This window comes from Pseudophryne corroboree, chromosome 12, assembly GCF_028390025.1.
Source record: "Pseudophryne corroboree isolate aPseCor3 chromosome 12, aPseCor3.hap2, whole genome shotgun sequence".
Lineage (NCBI taxonomy): Eukaryota > Metazoa > Chordata > Amphibia > Anura > Myobatrachidae > Pseudophryne > Pseudophryne corroboree.
This window is the reverse complement of record NC_086455.1, coordinates 68930945-68949409: the sequence shown is the minus strand read 5'-3', so window position 1 is coordinate 68949409 and position 18465 is coordinate 68930945.

The window sequence follows — 18465 nt, the reverse complement described above, 5'->3', positions numbered from 1 at the left end:
ATATGAACGATCTCATTCATTAATGAACACTCGTTCATCTTTGAACGCCCCGCACTCGTTCATCGTTGGTGCTAGCTCGTTTAAACATGCAAGCCAATATGGACAATCTTGTTCATATTAGCATGCAGTGCTATGGAGCCTGGTGACAGGGGGAGGGAAGAAACTTCACTCCCCCTGTCACATCCCCCCCGCCGCCGGGTCGCCCATCGGTCGTATCGGCCGTCGGGCACCTCGGCAGCTAATCGCTAGGTGTGTAGGGCCCTTTAGTGCATGGATAGGCTGCATTCTCAGTGATGTCACTGGCTCCTAGTGAGTAGCGGATTTACCTCTAGGCAAAATAGTTGGGCGCTTAGGGCCCGGTGGCTTCCAAGGGCCCGTCTGCTTCCCCTTACGCATGGCATGGATCACAGGAGCAGTTATAATGTAAAACAGCTCACAGTGCTGGGGGATGGTGGCTTGCAGAATCCGAGACGACTGGCAGGGGCCGGGCCAGGCAGTAGAACTGATCACCAACTGGGCGCTGGCTGCCTGTGAGAGGATGCAGTCTGGACCGGGATCCTTCCCCTCCAAGCCCTGCCTGTGCAGCAGCAAGAAGCATCGTGTAATCACGGTAATCAGGGGCTGAGGGGGACATTTACTAAGCAGTGTTAAGAGCAGAGAAGTGAGCCAGTGGAGAAATTGCCCCATCAACCAATTAGCAGCTCTGTATCATTTTATAGTAGGCAAATTATAGATGTTACTTCAGTGCAGACTGGTTGCCATGGGCAACTTCTCCACTGGCTCACTTGTTCGCTCTTATCACTGCTTAGTAAATGTCCCCTGAGAGAGGTACAGACTTTGCTAGGAGGGATCTGGGGGAGAAGTAAGAAGACAAACAATTTGGAAGCTGCTCAATCATACCTGGAGGTAATTATATATCAGGTGCTGGAAGGGGGAGGGGTCACAGACAAACAACAGACAAAGAGGAAGGGGAGTGCAAATCCCCACCAATAAATTCCCTTCCGCACACTGAAAATTACCTGTAACCATCCCTGAACCTATCTGATAATAAAATTCAGAGAATTAGTCACAAATGTTTGCAAACACATGTTTAGCTGCTGGCCACTTCACGGCTTCTCTGATACAGCAGTCCTAACACTACATGATAGCAGTGCCCACATAGGGCCATGTTATTTGTCACAGTAGGCCTCATGATAAAGGCTATTACTAAAACACTTCCAGACAGAGAGCTAACTTACACGGGAGCCACCCCCAGGATCTCCCATTGGCACTACAAGGAACAGCATGCCTTCCAAATGCTGCTCCCATTCAATGCCTCTTGCACACAAGCAGACAAATAATTTGGAAGCTGCTCAATCATACCTGGAGGTAATTATATATCAAGAGAAGTAAGAAGCGCAGATCCCAATAGCTGTTAAGGATCAATGGGCGAGAGAGGTGTGCACTGAATGCAGGGGGGTGTGAGGGCCACAGGTTGGGGTGTAAGGGAGGATGCAGAGGGGGGGAGCTACACTGGGTGTAGGGGAGCATGTGGATGCCACAGTCTGTGGGTGATGGGGGCCACATTGTGTAAAGGGGTGTGTGTGGGGTCCATACTGGGGGAAAGGGGTGTGTGAGGGCAGAAGCTGGAGTTGGTGGGGGGCCACACTGGGTCAATGGGGCCACCATCTGGAGTCTGATGGCTCATAGGAAGCACTGGAGGACGCACTGAGTATAAATGGAGACACTGAGTGCTGGTGGTATGTGATAATGCAACAAACTGGGTGCTGTGTCAGTCACACTGAGTGCAGAATCTCTGTGAGGGCCACAAATGGGAGAGTGGGTGTTAGGGTCTCCTGCCCTGTGCTGCCACGTCGTCATGGCAACCGGGAGACAAGTGCTAGCGGAGTAACCTAAGCGCAGCTGATACTCCGGTTCGGGTCTTTTGCTGTGCAGTGGTTACAGGCTCTGTGCACGGCAGGGGATCCGGTGCTGGTTTTTGTGCTCACAGTCTGTGAGGTCTGAGTGGGGCATGGACAGCACCTGCTTTATAAACCCTCTTCTCAGGTTAAGCAGATGCTGCTGAATCTTTGTTGGTTAGTTAGTTCCTGAAAGTTAGCCAGTACTGTGTAGCTTTGTATTTGTTGTTGCTTACTGCAAATAGGCCTGGGGATTTGGTACTACACTCTGCCAATCCAGACCTAACAGTAAGACTGGAGTCAGTCGTTTAACTTGCTGGGGTTCTTATGCTACTCTGTGAACTTAGCAAGTTTGCGGCTGTATTCTCAGACTTGCCTGCCTAAATCCTTTCTCACTGTGCAAGGTGTTCAGGTGTCAGTTTAGTGGCAGTAAGCTGAACCTGTGCACTGCAAGTGAGGATTAGGATTGTGGAGACTCTCCTTGTGTCTATCATTCCATCTCAGACCAAGGAGTTTACTGCCACACCCGTTGGTAACCCTTTAGGGTTTTGCTGTTGCCCTTAGCAACAGCATTTCGGGTTCTCTACATATTAAAACACAACATCTTGCTTTTTCCATCTGAGCATTCCTAATACTAGGGAGACACCCAGTTTCTTAGCCTCTGGGCTTCTCTGTTCACTTTGTGTTTATTTTGTTACCCTATCACCTTCTGTGTACGTAATGTCATATTCCCCAGTCTGTCTGTGAGTTCATTTGTTTTGCATCCCTATCCGTTCAGACACCAGTACATTCCTGCAGGCACTGGTATGCATAACAGTTCAGACACCAGTACATTCCTGCAGGCACTGGTGTGCATAACAGTGGGCTGAAATGAGCTGATGGTAGGGACAAGGAGTACTGGGATGTGCTATGTTTGAAAGTTAACGTTTGACTGCAATCTTCATACAGGGGACTTGCATGACTGCAAGAAGACTGAGTGGCAGTTGGTGGCAGAGGTATTTGGGGGCCACATATTAGGGGGGAGCAGTCATGGGTATGTACATGGGACACAGCCAGGCAGTGATGACAGGATATAGCGCTATAGCTGGGTACACACTTAATGATGTGTATACCCAGTGACATTGTTGGCAGCGGGAGGATGGGTCGGTTGACATTGGTAAGTGCATACACATTTGCCGATGCCAGTAGTGACGGCTATGTTGCCCTCACTAGCAATGTCCTCCTTCAGTTCTGCATGTAGGCCAATGAAGGATGTTGATGATGATGCACGGGAGCGTCCATTGTCAGCGACATAACAGGTACACATTAGACGATGTGCCCGATAGATCGGTCCGATCCGCCGGATCAGATGACTCATTGTCTGGTGTGCACCCCGCTTATTTGAGGAAGGGGGCCCAAAATCAGTGTCTTTCTAGGGCCCCATGAGGTCTAAATCCACCTCTGCTCCTAGTAAATAGATAGGCTGCATTCTCAGTGTTGTCACTGTTTCTTAGTGAATGGATAGGCTGCATTTCAGCCTATCCATTCACTAAGAATCAGTGACTTCACTGACAATGCAGCCTATCAATTTACTAGGGGCCAGTGACATCAATATAAATGCAGCCTATCCATTCACTAGGAATCAGTGACTTCACTGACAATGCAGCCTATCCATTTACTAGGGACCAGTGACATGGTTCCTAGTAAATGGATAGGCTGTATTGTCAGTGAAGTCACTGATTTCTAGTGAATGGATAGGTTGCATTTATATTGATGTCACTGGCTCCTAGTGACTGGATAGGCTGCATTGTCAGTGAAGTCACTGATTCCTAGTGAATGGATAGGTTGCATTTATATTGATGTCACTGTCTCCTAGTGACTGGATAGGCTGCATTCTCACAGTGATGTCATTGGTTCAAGCTGTATTTTCTGATGAATTAATAAGATGCAATTTTATGACTTGTTTAAGATCTCAAAATAGCAAATAGCTGACTTTGCTTTGTGGAGCCTCCAGTTACACATTCTGACAACAGCAATCTGACATATGACAGTAATTTCTCCCTCAAACATATTCTTTACATAACCCCAATGTAGTTTGGCTCGTCAAAATGACTATTGTTTAGTGATTAGTGGCACCAGTCTCAAGTACCTGACAGCTCTTGCTAAACTATATTTTGTAGTTTCAGGTCCTTATTATAAATCAGCATTCACATCCACTAGACCTAAACTATTCTATATTGCTTTTTATTGAAGTTAACAAACCATTTCAGTAACAGTGACATATGTTACTTATATATAGGAACAAAAGGGTAAAATACCTTCATGAACTGAGAAAGACAAGCTGATACAGAGTATAGCATGCAGGAAATACAGAGAGGGGCAGAGTATAGCATGCAGGAAATACAGAGAGGAGCAGAGTATAGCATGCAGGAAATACAGAGAGGGGCAGAGTATAGCATGCAGGACATACAGAGAGGGGTAGAGTATAGCATGCAGGAAATACAGAGAGGGGCAGAGTATAGCAGGCAGGAAATACAGAGAGGGGCAGAGTATAGCATGCAGGAAATACAGAGAGCGGCAGAGTATAGCATGCAGGACATACAGAGAGGGGTAGAGTATAGCATGCAGGAAATACAGAGAGGGGCAGAGTATAGCAGGCAGGAAATACAGAGAGGGGCAGAGTATAGCATGCAGGAAATACAGAGAGGGGCAGAGTATAGCATGCAGGACATACAGAGAGGGGTAGAGTATAGCATGCAGGAAATACAGAGAGGGGCAGAGTATAGCAGGCAGGAAATACAGAGAGGGGCAGAGTATAGCATGCAGGAAATACAGAGAGGGGCAGAGTATAGCATGCAGGAAATACAGAGAGGGGCAGAGCATAGCATGCAGGAAATACAGAGAGGGGCATGCAGGAAATACAGAGAGGGGTAGAGTATAGCATGCAGGAAATACAGAGAGGGGCAGAGTATAGCATGCAGGAAATACAGAGAGGGGCAGAGTATAGCATGCAGGAAATACAGAGAAGGGCAGAGTATAGCATGCAGGAAATACAGAGAGGGGCAGAGTATAGCATGCAGGAAATACAGAGAGGGGCAGAGTATAGCATGCAGGAAATACAGAGAGGGACAGAGTATAGCATGCAGGAAATACAGAGAGGGGCAGAGTATAACATGCAGGAAATACAGAGAGGGGCAGAGTATAGCATGCAGGAAATACAGAGAAGGGCAGAATATAGCATGCAGGAAATATAGAGAGGGGCAGAGTATAACATGCAGGAAATACAGAGAGGGGCATGCAGGAAATACAGAGAGGGGTAGAGTATAGCATGCAGGAAATACAGAGAGGGGCAGAGTATAGCATGCAGGAAATACAGAGAAGGGCAGAGTATAGCATGCAGGAAATACAGAGAGGGGCAGAGTATAACATGCAGGAAATACAGAGAGGGGCAGAGTATAGCATGCAGGAAATACAGAGAAGGGCAGAATATAGCATGCAGGAAATACAGAGAGGGGCAGAGTATAGCATGCAGGAAATATAGAGAAGGGCAGAATATAGTATGCAGGAAATACAGAGAGGGGCAGAGTATAACATGCAGGAAATACAGAGAGGGGCAGAGTATAGCATGCAGGAAATACAGAGAGGGGCAGAGTATAGCATGCAGGACATACAGAGAGGGGTAGAGTATAGCATGCAGGAAATACAGAGAGGGGCAGAGTATAGCAGGCAGGAAATACAGAGAGGGGCAGAGTATAGCATGCAGGAAATACAGAGAGGGGCAGAGTATAGCATGCAGGAAATACAGAGAGGGGCAGAGCATAGCATGCAGGAAATACAGAGAGGGGCATGCAGGAAATACAGAGAGGGGTAGAGTATAGCATGCAGGAAATACAGAGAGGGGCAGAGTATAGCATGCAGGAAATACAGAGAGGGGCAGAGTATAGCATGCAGGAAATACAGAGAAGGGCAGAGTATAGCATGCAGGAAATACAGAGAGGGGCAGAGTATAGCATGCAGGAAATACAGAGAGGGGCAGAGTATAACATGCAGGAAATACAGAGAGGGGCAGAGTATAGCATGCAGGAAATACAGAGAAGGGCAGAATATAGCATGCAGGAAATATAGAGAGGGGCAGAGTATAACATGCAGGAAATACAGAGAGGGGCATGCAGGAAATACAGAGAGGGGTAGAGTATAGCATGCAGGAAATACAGAGAGGGGCAGAGTATAGCATGCAGGAAATACAGAGAAGGGCAGAGTATAGCATGCAGGAAATACAGAGAGGGGCAGAGTATAACATGCAGGAAATACAGAGAGGGGCAGAGTATAGCATGCAGGAAATACAGAGAAGGGCAGAATATAGCATGCAGGAAATACAGAGAGGGGCAGAGTATAGCATGCAGGAAATATAGAGAAGGGCAGAATATAGTATGCAGGAAATACAGAGAGGGGCAGAGTATAACATGCAGGAAATACAGAGAGGGGCAGAGTATAGCATGCAGGAAATACAGAGAGGGGCAGAGTATAGCATGCAGGAAATACAGAGAGGAGCAGAGTATAGCATGCAGGAAATACAGAGAGGAGCAGAGTATAGCATGCAGGGAATACAGAGAGGGGCAGAGTATAGCATGCAGGAAATACAGAGAGGGGCAGAGTATAGCATGCAGGACATACAGAGAGGGGTAGAGTATAGCATGCAGGAAATACAGAGAGGGGCAGAGTATAGCATGCAGGGAATACAGAGAGGGGCAGAGTATAGCATGCAGGAAATACAGAGAGGGGTAGAGTATAGCATGCAGGAAATACAGAGAGGGGCAGAGTATAGCATGCAGGAAGTACAGAGGGGGACAGAGTATAGCATGCAGGAAGTACAGAGAGGGGCAGAGTATAGCATGCAGGAAATACAGAGAGGGGCAGAGTATAGCATGCAGGAAATACAGAGAGGGGCAGAGTATAGCATGCAGGAAGTACAGAGAGGGGCAGAGTATAGCATGCAGGAAGTACAGAGAGGGGCAGAGTATAGCATGCAGGGAATACAGAGAGGGGTAGAGTATAGCATGCAGGAAGTACAGAGAGGGGCAGAGTATAGCATGCAGGGAATACAGAGAGGGGTAGAGTATAGCATGCAGGAAATACAGAGAGGGGCAGAGTATAGCATGCAGGAAATACAGAGAGGGGCAGAGTATAGCATGCAGGAAATACAGAGAGGGGCAGAGTATAGCATGCAGGAAATACAGAGAGGGGCAGAGTATAGCATGCAGGAAGTACAGAGAGGGACAGAGTATAGCATGCAGGAAGTACAGAGAGGGGCAGAGTATAGCATGCAGGAAATACAGAGAGGGGCAGAGTATAGCATGCAGGAAATACAGAGAGGGGCAGAGTATAGCATGCAGGAAATACAGAGAGGGGCAGAGTATAGCATGCAGGAAATACAGAGAGGGGCAGAGTATAGCATGCAGGAAATACAGAGAGGGGCATGCAGGAAATACAGAGAGGGGTAGAGTATAGCATGCAGGAAATACAGAGAGGGGCAGAGTATAGCATGCAGGAAATACAGAGAGGGACAGAGTAGAGCATACAGGACATACAGAGAGGGGTAGAGTATAGCATGCAGGAAATACATAGAGGGGCAGAGTATAGCATGCAGGAAATACAGAGAGGGACAGAGTAGAGCATGCAGGACATACAGAGAGGGGTAGAGTATAGCATGCAGAAAATACAGAGATGGGCAGAGTATAGCATGCAGGAAATACAGAGAGGGGCAGAGTATAGCATGCAGGAAATACAGAGAGGGGCAGAGTATAGCATGCAGGAAATACAGAGAGGGGCAGAGTATAGCAGGCAGGAAATACAGAGAGGGGCAGAGTATAGCATGCAGGAAATACAGAGAGGGGCAGAGTATAGCATGCAGGAAATACAGAGAGGGGCAGAGTATAGCATGCAGGAAATACAGAGAGGGGCAGAGTATAGCATGCAGGAAATACAGAGAGGGGCAGAGTATAGCATGCAGGAAATACAGAGAGGGGCAGAGTATAGCATGCAGGAAATACAGAGAGGGGCAGAGTATAGCATGCAGGAAATACAGAGAGGGGCAGAGTATAGCATGCAGGAAATACAGAGAGGGGCAGAGTATAGCATGCAGGACATACAGAGAGGGGCAGAGTATAGCATGCAGGACATACAGAGAGGGGCAGAGTATAGCATGCAGGAAATACAGAGAGGGGCAGAGTATAGCATGCAGGAAATACAGAGAGGGGCAGAGTATAGCATGCAGGAAATACAGAGAGGGGCAGAGTATAGCATGCAGGAAATACAGAGAGGGGCAGAGTATAGCATGCAGGAAATACAGAGAGGGGCAGAGTATAGCATGCAGGAAATACAGAGAGGGGCAGAGTATAGCATGCAGGAAATACAGAGAGGGGCAGAGTATAGCATGCAGGAAATACAGAGAGGGGCAGAGTATAGCATGCAGGAAATACAGAGAGGGGCAGAGTATAGCATGCAGGAAATACAGAGAGGGGCAGAGTATAGCATGCAGGAAATACAGAGAGGGGCAGAGTATAGCATGCAGGAAATACAGAGAGGGGCATGCCTATCTATCTACCGAAAATGAAGCAAATGGAAGGAAGCTTACAAGTAAGCCTTGTAAAATGTAAGATTGCAAAATATAGGAATTTACTTTATTTTTTTCTTGCATAAAATGTATCAATGAAGAAAGTGAAACTTTTGTGTTGTAAATTGTATGTTCTTAATAACAGCTCCTAATAGTCCAGATTTCGGGTGGCCAAAGGGGGTCTGAAGTATTTTGGATTCATTGCATGAGTTGCTCAAATTGGCCAAATTTCCCATTGACAGTTGTCCATTAACATTTTTCTACAAGGACCTAGACACATCCCAGCATGCCCTGTCACAGTTTAACTTTTCCTAACTACTAAACTGTGGCAAGGCATGTTGGGAGGTGTTGTTCCATAGTAGCTGGAGGTCCACAGGTTGCTTACCCGTGACCTAGACTATGCCTGTGAATTAGGGGTCTATTTACTAAGCCTTGGATAGAGATAAAGTGGACGGAGATAAAGTACCAGCCGACCAGCTCCTGTCATTTTTCAAACCCAGCCTGTGACATGGCAGTAAGGAGCTGATTGGCTGGTACTTTACCTTTTTCTACTTTATCTCCATCCAAGGCTTAGTAAATAGACCATTAGTCATGTGTCCCTTGGGTTCTCTTCTATAGGATAGGAGCTCCTGGTGTTAGGAACACAGCAGATCACCAGTAATTTTACCAATATATAAAAAGTCATCACTGGGATGTGCACACTCATCATCCCAAGGGCATGTCACATGGCACTTCCCTTTCTCAGCATGCCAGCCAGCAGAGCTTCGGAGGCGGAACTGCTTGGCCCCGCCTTCAGGCCATTGGCCACCTCTGGGACTTGTTAGATGGCCAGTCTGCTCATGCTTGTGGCCCACCAAAGAGTGGTCAGCTATTGAGATAAACACATGTGGATAAGTGAGCCAGTGGAGAAGTTGCCCCTGGCAACCAATCAATGTTGAGGTAACATTTATAAAGTGATTCTATAAAATGATACGTAGCAGCTGATTGGTTGCCATGGGCAACTTCTCCACTGGCGCGCTTCACCACACTTTTCACTGCTTTATGAATAAACCCCATAATAATCGTAGTTAATGGCAGAATGCATTTTCAACAAGGAATGATTAATATATGAAAGTGTAGATGTTTCTGCCTTTACATGGGATGAATATCAACAGAAGATGGACTCCTAATGATAAGCAGTCAGTTTGTCCCCATGCACAATGTCAACACTAACATAATGTTGACACTGTCAAATTGGCGGTGTTTTGAATGCTGACATTCATAATGTCAACACACCATTTTGGGGTTATGCATCTATTATGGTTAGAATTAGGCTTTGGTTACAGTTAGAGTAAAAGTGAATGCGAAATGGGATTGACGACATGTCAACTATTGACATTAACAGTGTTAGCATTCTGTCAGTGTTGATATTGTGAGTGTCAACAGTTGACATGTCAACATTTTGTACATGTTGACATCCTGATTGTCGATATTCAAAGCATGCCAATATTATGAATGTCGACAAAATATACCTCAGCCCTCCTAATATTTGGTCTTGGTGTATATGGAATGATAGCCCCATTTTTAAAGTCTTAGGGGGATTAATTTCAGTCTAATAGCTCAAAAACACATCTGGAATGGTTGGCCAAAGACACAGTGACCAGTAGCATCACTAGTTTCCCCTCACTTCCCACAGGTGTGTGCAGGAAAACACCAATGTCTGAGTCCTGTATTATTCAGTGGAATTGTGCACAGCCGAACATCATGGTGGCACATAATGCTCAACTGATTCCTCCCCAGGTGCTGGCTGGCAACTTTCAGCTTGGAGGGCAGACTCAAGAACGCAGCCCAGCTTTTCACAGGGAATCTGCGGTCAGGTGGCCCTGGAACACTTATATTGCTCTGGCCCGGGGGAAAGGGGGGGGGGCAGTGGTAAACGCAGGATTTGCATGGGGGGGTTTCCAGAATTGGGTGGAGCCAAGCACGTGGGTGGGGACTGAGGTGACCCAGTATATGCTGGGTCCGTAAAACTAGTGTGTCTGTATATATATATATATATATATATATGTATATATATATATATATACACACAGTATATATATATATATATATATATATACACACACAGTGTATATATATATATATATATACAGTATGTATATATATATATATATATATATATATATATCGAACAAATAGACGCGGGGGCGCTCAGATGTCACAGTGCACGACCGGTGGTATATACAAATTTAAGTCTATACGAGAAGTGACACTTCCTCTAAAGTGAGAGTGGCTGCAACCTTAAACAATAGATATGTGCTTGGAAAACACATAAATGGAGATTTTTTGGGAAGTGAAGAAAAGGGCGCCTACTAGTGTCTAATATGATTATATAAAAAAAGAAGAACTGGTGTGATTGAGAACAGGGCGCTACTTATCTGGCATAAACAGACTTTTGCTTCAGTCATAAGACCAGTATGGGTACATGAAACAAGAAGAACAAGATAACATAGCGCGTACTGTTTTTACGCAATTTTCAATCTACAGATCAATTGAACCAATTATGTGTTTATAAAAAACTTTCTGGGTAAAGGCAAATCCCACAATTTAAAATCCACAGCCAGGGATTTTTTAAAAGTTTTTCACATTATTTAATAAAACACATAAAACATAGAAAGTAGAAGTAATGCGAGCGTACAAGATAAAAGTGAATGACAAGCTTATCTGTCTACATCAGGAATGGGATACAGCAGGTTTTCCATAAACATCCCGGATATATAGTAAAAATTCAAACGTACAAAAAATAAATATTAAAACAGCTTATCTGCCCATAGGGGAAGTACAGGTGCATCAGTCCCAACGCGTTTCGTCCTTAATTAGACTTCATCATGCACCTATGCGTGTCTATGACTTGCAGCCACCGTTCTTCTGTTGACAACAGAAGAACGGTGGCTGCAAGTCATAGACACGCATAGGTGCTAGCTGGCGGTATAAATGGAGCATCTCTGCTCACTGACCTTATCCCCATGATGAAGTCTAATTAAGGACGAAACGCGTTGGGACTGATGCACCTGTACTTCCCCTATGGGCAGATAAGCTGTTTTAATATTTATTTTTTGTACGTTTGAATTTTTACTATATATCCGGGATGTTTATGGAAAACCTGCTGTATCCCATTCCTGATGTAGACAGATAAGCTTGTCATTCACTTTTATCTTGTACGCTCGCATTACTTCTACTTTCTATGTTTTATGTGTTTTATTAAATAATGTGAAAAACTTTTAAAAAATCCCTGGCTGTGGATTTTAAATTGTGGGATTTGCCTTTACCCAGAAAGTTTTTTATAAACACATAATTGGTTCAATTGATCTGTAGATTGAAAATTGCGTAAAAACAGTACGCGCTATGTTATCTTGTTCTTCTTGTTTCATGTACCCATACTGGTCTTATGACTGAAGCAAAAGTCTGTTTATGCCAGATAAGTAGCGTCCTGTTCTCAATCACACCAGTTCTTCTTTTTTATATAATCATATTAGACACTAGTAGGCGCCCTTTTCTTCACTTCCCAAAAAAAAAATATATATATATATATATATAAAAATGGAATAAGGGTTCTGGCGACCACCGGTGTAAAAAAGAACCGTATCAGTCCATGTATATGATAAAATAAAATATACAAATTTATTAGGTACAATTAAAATACAAATAGATCAAAGAATGTGCAATGCTATGCTGAATTATTAAAAAATAGATTTAAAGAAAAAAAGGGGGAGGAGGGATGGACTGTGTACTAAAAAACATATACAAATTACTAAGACCAATATAAATATAAATATATAAATATAAAGGTAAAAGTATTCAAATTAAATTGAATGAAGGAGAGTCTTAACTTTGAGGTAGAGGGTCACAGAGGGAGAGCCCAACGCGTTTCGTCCTGGTGACTTCTTCAAGACCCCTTTAATTTAATTTGAATACTTTTACCTTTATATTTATATATTTATATTGGTCTTAGTAATTTGTATATGTTTTTTAGTACACAGTCCATCCCTCCTCCCCCTTTTTTTCTTTAAATCTATTTTTTAATAATTCAGCATAGCATTGCACATTCTTTGATCTATTTGTATTTTAATTGTACCTAATAAATTTGTATATTTTATTTTATCATATACATGGACTGATACGGTTCTTTTTTACACCGGTGGTCGCCAGAACCCTTATTCCATTTTTTTATAAATCACCACTACAGTAGATTACCACTACTGCATACTTAAGGGTTGGCAGACGCCCAATAAATTTTGGGAGTGTTTTTTAGTGGGGGGTATTTACAACATCTGTGGCGCTTGCACATCCCCTATTTCTATATATATATATATATATATATATATATATACATATACACATAGCATATTAAACATGCATACATATATATATATATATATATATACATACAGTACACGTATATATACACATGTATATATATCATATGTGTGTGTTTATATGTATGTATATACATGTGTATATATGTATGCACATGGATATATATGTACTACAATTAAAGTGCCATCAGGAAGACAGCAGGCTGCAGAGGATGCTAGACAGCCATTAATAATACTCATGCAGCAACAAAACAAAATAAATATATATATATATATATATTTTGGTGGAGGTGGGGTTTCTGGGTGCTCGGAACTCCCCCTCCCCCCCCCCCCCACACACAGACACACACACACACACACATGCGCCACTGGGGGGGGGGGGGGCACTTGGGGGGGGGGCACCCTGCCCTCCTGCCCAGCCAGCCCCTGTTCCTCCCCTTACAGACTATTTGTTATATGAATTCAGTGATGAGCCAACTACCATGATGGCTCGTATCACCTCAGAAACCACCATCAGCTAAATACAGGAATGACTGGAAGGCATCTGTCCATTGGTTTGTGACAGGGCTAGTGCTGTATTTCTCCCACTTGGGTTATACATTATAAGTTTTCTCTGGTTTAGGATGTTTAATGCTGAACTGGGTCCAAAACGATCAAATGTGTAACCCGTTAGACACACTGGCCCCACTGTGTAACGTTCAGTCTTCTGGTGCAAATCTCACCTGTCAGAGCAAGGACATTTATTAGTCATGTACAAATGAAAAATCACAGGGAACGCTCCTTTGTGTCTGTCAAAGTAAATATGATCTAGAGGCACTGACCTCAGCAGACAAAGTAATAATACATTACATTCTGCTAATAGGGATGGAAAATGGATGCATACAAATTGCTTTCATATCCAGACAATAGATTGTCAAAAACAAACATTTAAATAAAGTTTATTTATTACTGACTGAGAAATAGGGGTCTATTCATGAAGCAGTGAAAAGAGTTGAGAAGTGAGCCAGTGGCAGAGCCGTAAGTAGACTTTTTGGTACCATGTGCCAGAGAGACAATTGTCCTCCCATCCCCCCTTCCCCCTCATTTTTTCAATAGGTACATAAGGCATATGCCTCTGTAGGGAAGGGGCATGACACGATTGATCCAAGAGAAAGCCCATGCTATGGTGCCCCTTCCCTATGGTATTTCTATAATGGGTGCAATGTGTGCGGTGCCCCTGGGTCCAGGAGGGGCCCACACTGCACACATTACACCCATGTTTTTATTACTTACCTTTCCGGAGTCCTGCATCGGAGCTGCAGGCGCGGTGCAAAAATAACCACCAAAATGGCCGCCGTGATGCGCAGTAGAGATTTAGACTCTGGAACAGTGCATGCGCAGTAGATGATGGCATAATGCTAGTGTCTACTGTGCCGCTAAGAGAAGGGGGCCCATCTGGAGCCTGCAAATGGGCCCCCCTCCTCTAGTGAAACACCCCCTGTACCTTCCCACATATAATATATATATTATACACACATATGTTTAGAACACTGCAAGAAAATGAATTTGGACACAAATCCTCTTTATACCATTTTCATGCACTTAACTTGAGAGCTTGTTGTTATTCAGTTACAATGCCCTTTATTAAATAACACATTTCAATATACTGCCATACCCAGGATTTAAACCTATAACCTGTTGCATTCCAGTCAAACACCCTACATTGATCTACTTGATCCTGCATAAAAACTATGAGATTTCTAAAAATATGAAGCAACTTGTACATTGTAATAAAATAATCAGCATTGCAATTAAACAGATCTATGTAGTTTGCAGCCACACATCCAATCCCACAAATTACATAGATCTGCTCAGCTGCAATGCTGATAATGTTTTCACAAAATACAAGGTAAGCTTCAAATAGTTAGAATTCTCTAGCTTTCTATGCAAGGGAAATAGCTCAACGAAAAGAGTGTCCGGCTGCAATTCCACAATCAATGGGTTTGAATCCCGGGTATGTCAACATCTTGAAATGTAATAAAGGACAGAGTGACTGAATAACGAAGAGCAATCAAGTTAAGTTCATGAATATTGTATAGGAATTAGTGACGTAAGGGATGGGGGTAGGAGATAGCGGTGGTCAGGAGTTGCTGGGCTTCAAAAAGGTGGGAAGCTGCAAGTGAAAGTAATTAAAACAGATAATTGGCAAGTGCGGCCAACAGCGCCCCCTAGCCTGCAACGCTTTGTGCGGTGGCACACTCTGCACACACCTAGTTATAGGCCTGGCCAGTGGAGAAGTTGCCCATGGCAACCAATCAGCTGTTACATATTATTTTATAGAATGCACTTGATAAACGCTACTAAAAGCTGATTGGCTGTCATAGGAAACTTCTCCACTGGCTCACTACTCCACTTTTCTCTCTGCTTCATTAATAGACCCCAATTAGTTGTGAAGCTGCTCCCCTAAGTTCACCAAAAATATCTTAAGGGGAATGAAGGAATTTGGAAAGTGCTCATGTCCCGCACAGAATATATTAATAATAATAATAATTATTATTATTATTATTATTATTATTATTATATATGTCCAACTTGGAAAAGACAGGAACAGCTGTCAGAGGGATTAGATCTTCCCCTGATAAAAAAATATATATATTAAAGATAAATATATACATATATATCTATATATATATATATACATATATATATATAAACAACATATCACAAATTGTGCCACAGAACACCCCTAAATAGGATTAGATCCATAGCAATTTTTATGCCACCAACAGCTCTAAAACCCATTAAAACCCATGTTCTCAAAATTATGAATTCTGGGTATTGGGCCTAATTCAGTAAGGATGTACAATCCTCTTCCTAGCATGCTGGGGGCCGCCCATCTCAGCCCCCCCCCCCCCCCCCCACCCCGTTGATGAAGCCGAAATGCGATCACCTCACAATTTCTGCTTCATCGTAGAAATCAGTGAAGCCTCCTGCCAGCGTAGCTTAGTTGTGCCCGCAGTAGTCCTGACACTTTCATCACGATCACGGCGGCTGTGCGTGATGTCACACAGCCGCCGTGATCATGTCCCCGACATGCCCCTGTTTGCCTGCCTACGCCCCCCGTTCACACCGCACTGCCCCTGAAACGCTCCAACTCCTCCCTGGAAATGGAGCGTTGCCCGCCCCGCAACGTGATTAACAGGCAGAGGCGATCGCATTTTCTGCGCCCACCACAGTAAATGCAGGCACATGCGCAGGACGGGCGCTGTGCATGCACCTACATCTTTTTCTCAGAATTTGCGGTTGGGATGCTTACTGCGATCAACCTGTATTAGGCCCATAGTTCAATAAAAATACAATATAATATAAACTTTGACTTAGGGCCTAATTCAGACCTGATCACAGCAGCAAATTTGTTAAATAATGGGCAAAACCATGTGCACTGCAGGTGGGGCAGATATAACATGTGCAGAGAGAGTTAGATTTCTCTGACGTCCTAGTGGATGCTGGGACTCCGTCAGGACCATGGGGATTAGCGGCTCCGCAGGAGACAGGGCACAAAAATAAAAGCTTTAGGACTAGGTGGTGTGCACTGGCTCCTCCCCCTATGACCCTCCTCCAAGCCTCAGTTAGGTTTTTGTGCCCGTCCGAGCAGGGTGCAATCTAGGTGGCTCTCCTAAAGAGCTGCTTAGAAAAAGTTATTAGGTTTTTTATTTTCAGTGAGTCCTGCTGGCAACAGGCTCACTGCAACGAGGGACTTAGGGGAGAAGAAGTGAACTCACCTGCGTGCAGGATGGATTGGCTTCTTAGACTACTGGACACCATTAGCTCTAGAGGGATCGAACACAGGCCCAGCCATGGAGTCCGGTCCCGGAGCCGCGCCGCCGACCCCGTGGCAGATGCCGAAAAGTGAAGAGGTCCAGAAACCGGCGGCAGAAGACTTTTCAGTCTTCATGAGGTAGCGCACAGCACTGCAGCTGTGCGCCATTGTTGTCAGCACACTTCACACCAGCGGTCACTGAGGATGCAGGGCGCTGGGGGGGGGCGCCCTGGGCAGCAATGATAATACCTTGTTCTGGCTAAAAATACATCACATATAGCCCCTGGGGCTATATGGATGTATTTAACCCCTGCCAGGTCTCACAAACACCGGGAGAAGAGCCCGCCGAAATAGGGGGCGGGGCCTATCTCCTCAGCACACAGCGCCATTTTCCTGCACAGCTCCGCTGCGAGGAAGGCTCCCAGGACTCTCCCCTGCACTGCACTACAGAAACAGGGTAAAAAAACAGAGAGGGGGGGCACTTTTTTGGCGATATTGATATATTAAGCTGCTATAAAGGAAACAACACTTCTGTAGGGTTGTTCCTATATATTTATAGCGCTTGGGTGTGTGCTGGCAAACTCTCCCTCTGTCTCCCCAAAGGGCTAGTGGGGTCCTGTCTTCGATAAGAGCATTCCCTGTGTGTCTGCTGTGTGTCGGTACGTGTGTGTCGACATGTATAAGGACGATGTTGGTGTGGAGGCGGAGCAATTGCCGGTAATGGTGATGTCACCCCCTAGGGAGTCGACACCGGAATGGATGGCTTTGTTTATGTAATTACGTGATAATGTCAGCACGTTACAAAAATCAGTTGACGACATGAGACGGCCGGCAAACCAGTTAGTACCTGTCCAGGCGTCTCAGAGACCGTCAGGGGCTGTAAAACGCCCTTTACCTCAGTCGGTCGACACAGACCCAGACACGGACACCGAATCTAGTGTCGACGGTGAAGAAACAAACGTATTTTCCAGTAGGGCCACACGTTATATGATCACGGCAATGAAGGCGGCTTTGCATATCTCTGATACTGCAAGTACCACAAAAAGGGGTATTATGTGGGGTCTGAAAAAACTACCTGTAGTTTTTCCTGAATCAGAGGAATTGAATGAAGTGTGTGATGAAGCGTGGGTTAACCCCGATAGAAAACTGCTAATTTCAAAGAAGTTATTGGCATTATATCCTTTCCCGCCAGAGGTTAGGGCGCGCTGGGAAACACCCCCTAGGGTGGATAAGGCACTCACACGCTTATCAAAACAAGTGGCGTTACCGTCTCCTGAAACGGCCGCCCTCAAGGATCCAGCTGATAGGAGGCTGGAAACTACCCTGAAAAGTATATACACTCATACTGGTGTTATACTGCGACCAGCCATCGCCTCAGCATGGATGTGCAGTGCTGGGGTGGTTTGGTCGGATTCCCTGACTGAAAATATTGATACCCTGGATAGGGACAGTATTTTATTGACTATAGAGCAATTAAAGGATGCTTTTCTTTATATGCGAGATGCTCAGAGGGATATTTGCACTCTGGCATCGAGAGTAAGTGCGATGTCCATATCTGCCAGAAGAAGTTTATGGACGCGACAGTGGTCAGGTGATGCGGATTCCAAACGGCATATGGAAGTATTGCCGTATAAAGGGGAGGAATTATTTGGGGTCGGTCTATCGGATTTGGTGGCCACGGCAACAGCCGGGAAATCCACCTTTTTACCTCAGGTCCCCTCCCAACAGAAAAAGACACCGTCTTTTCAGCCGCAGTCCTTTCGTTCCTATAAGAACAAGCGGGCAAAAGGACAGTCATATCTGCCCCGAGGCAAAGGAAAG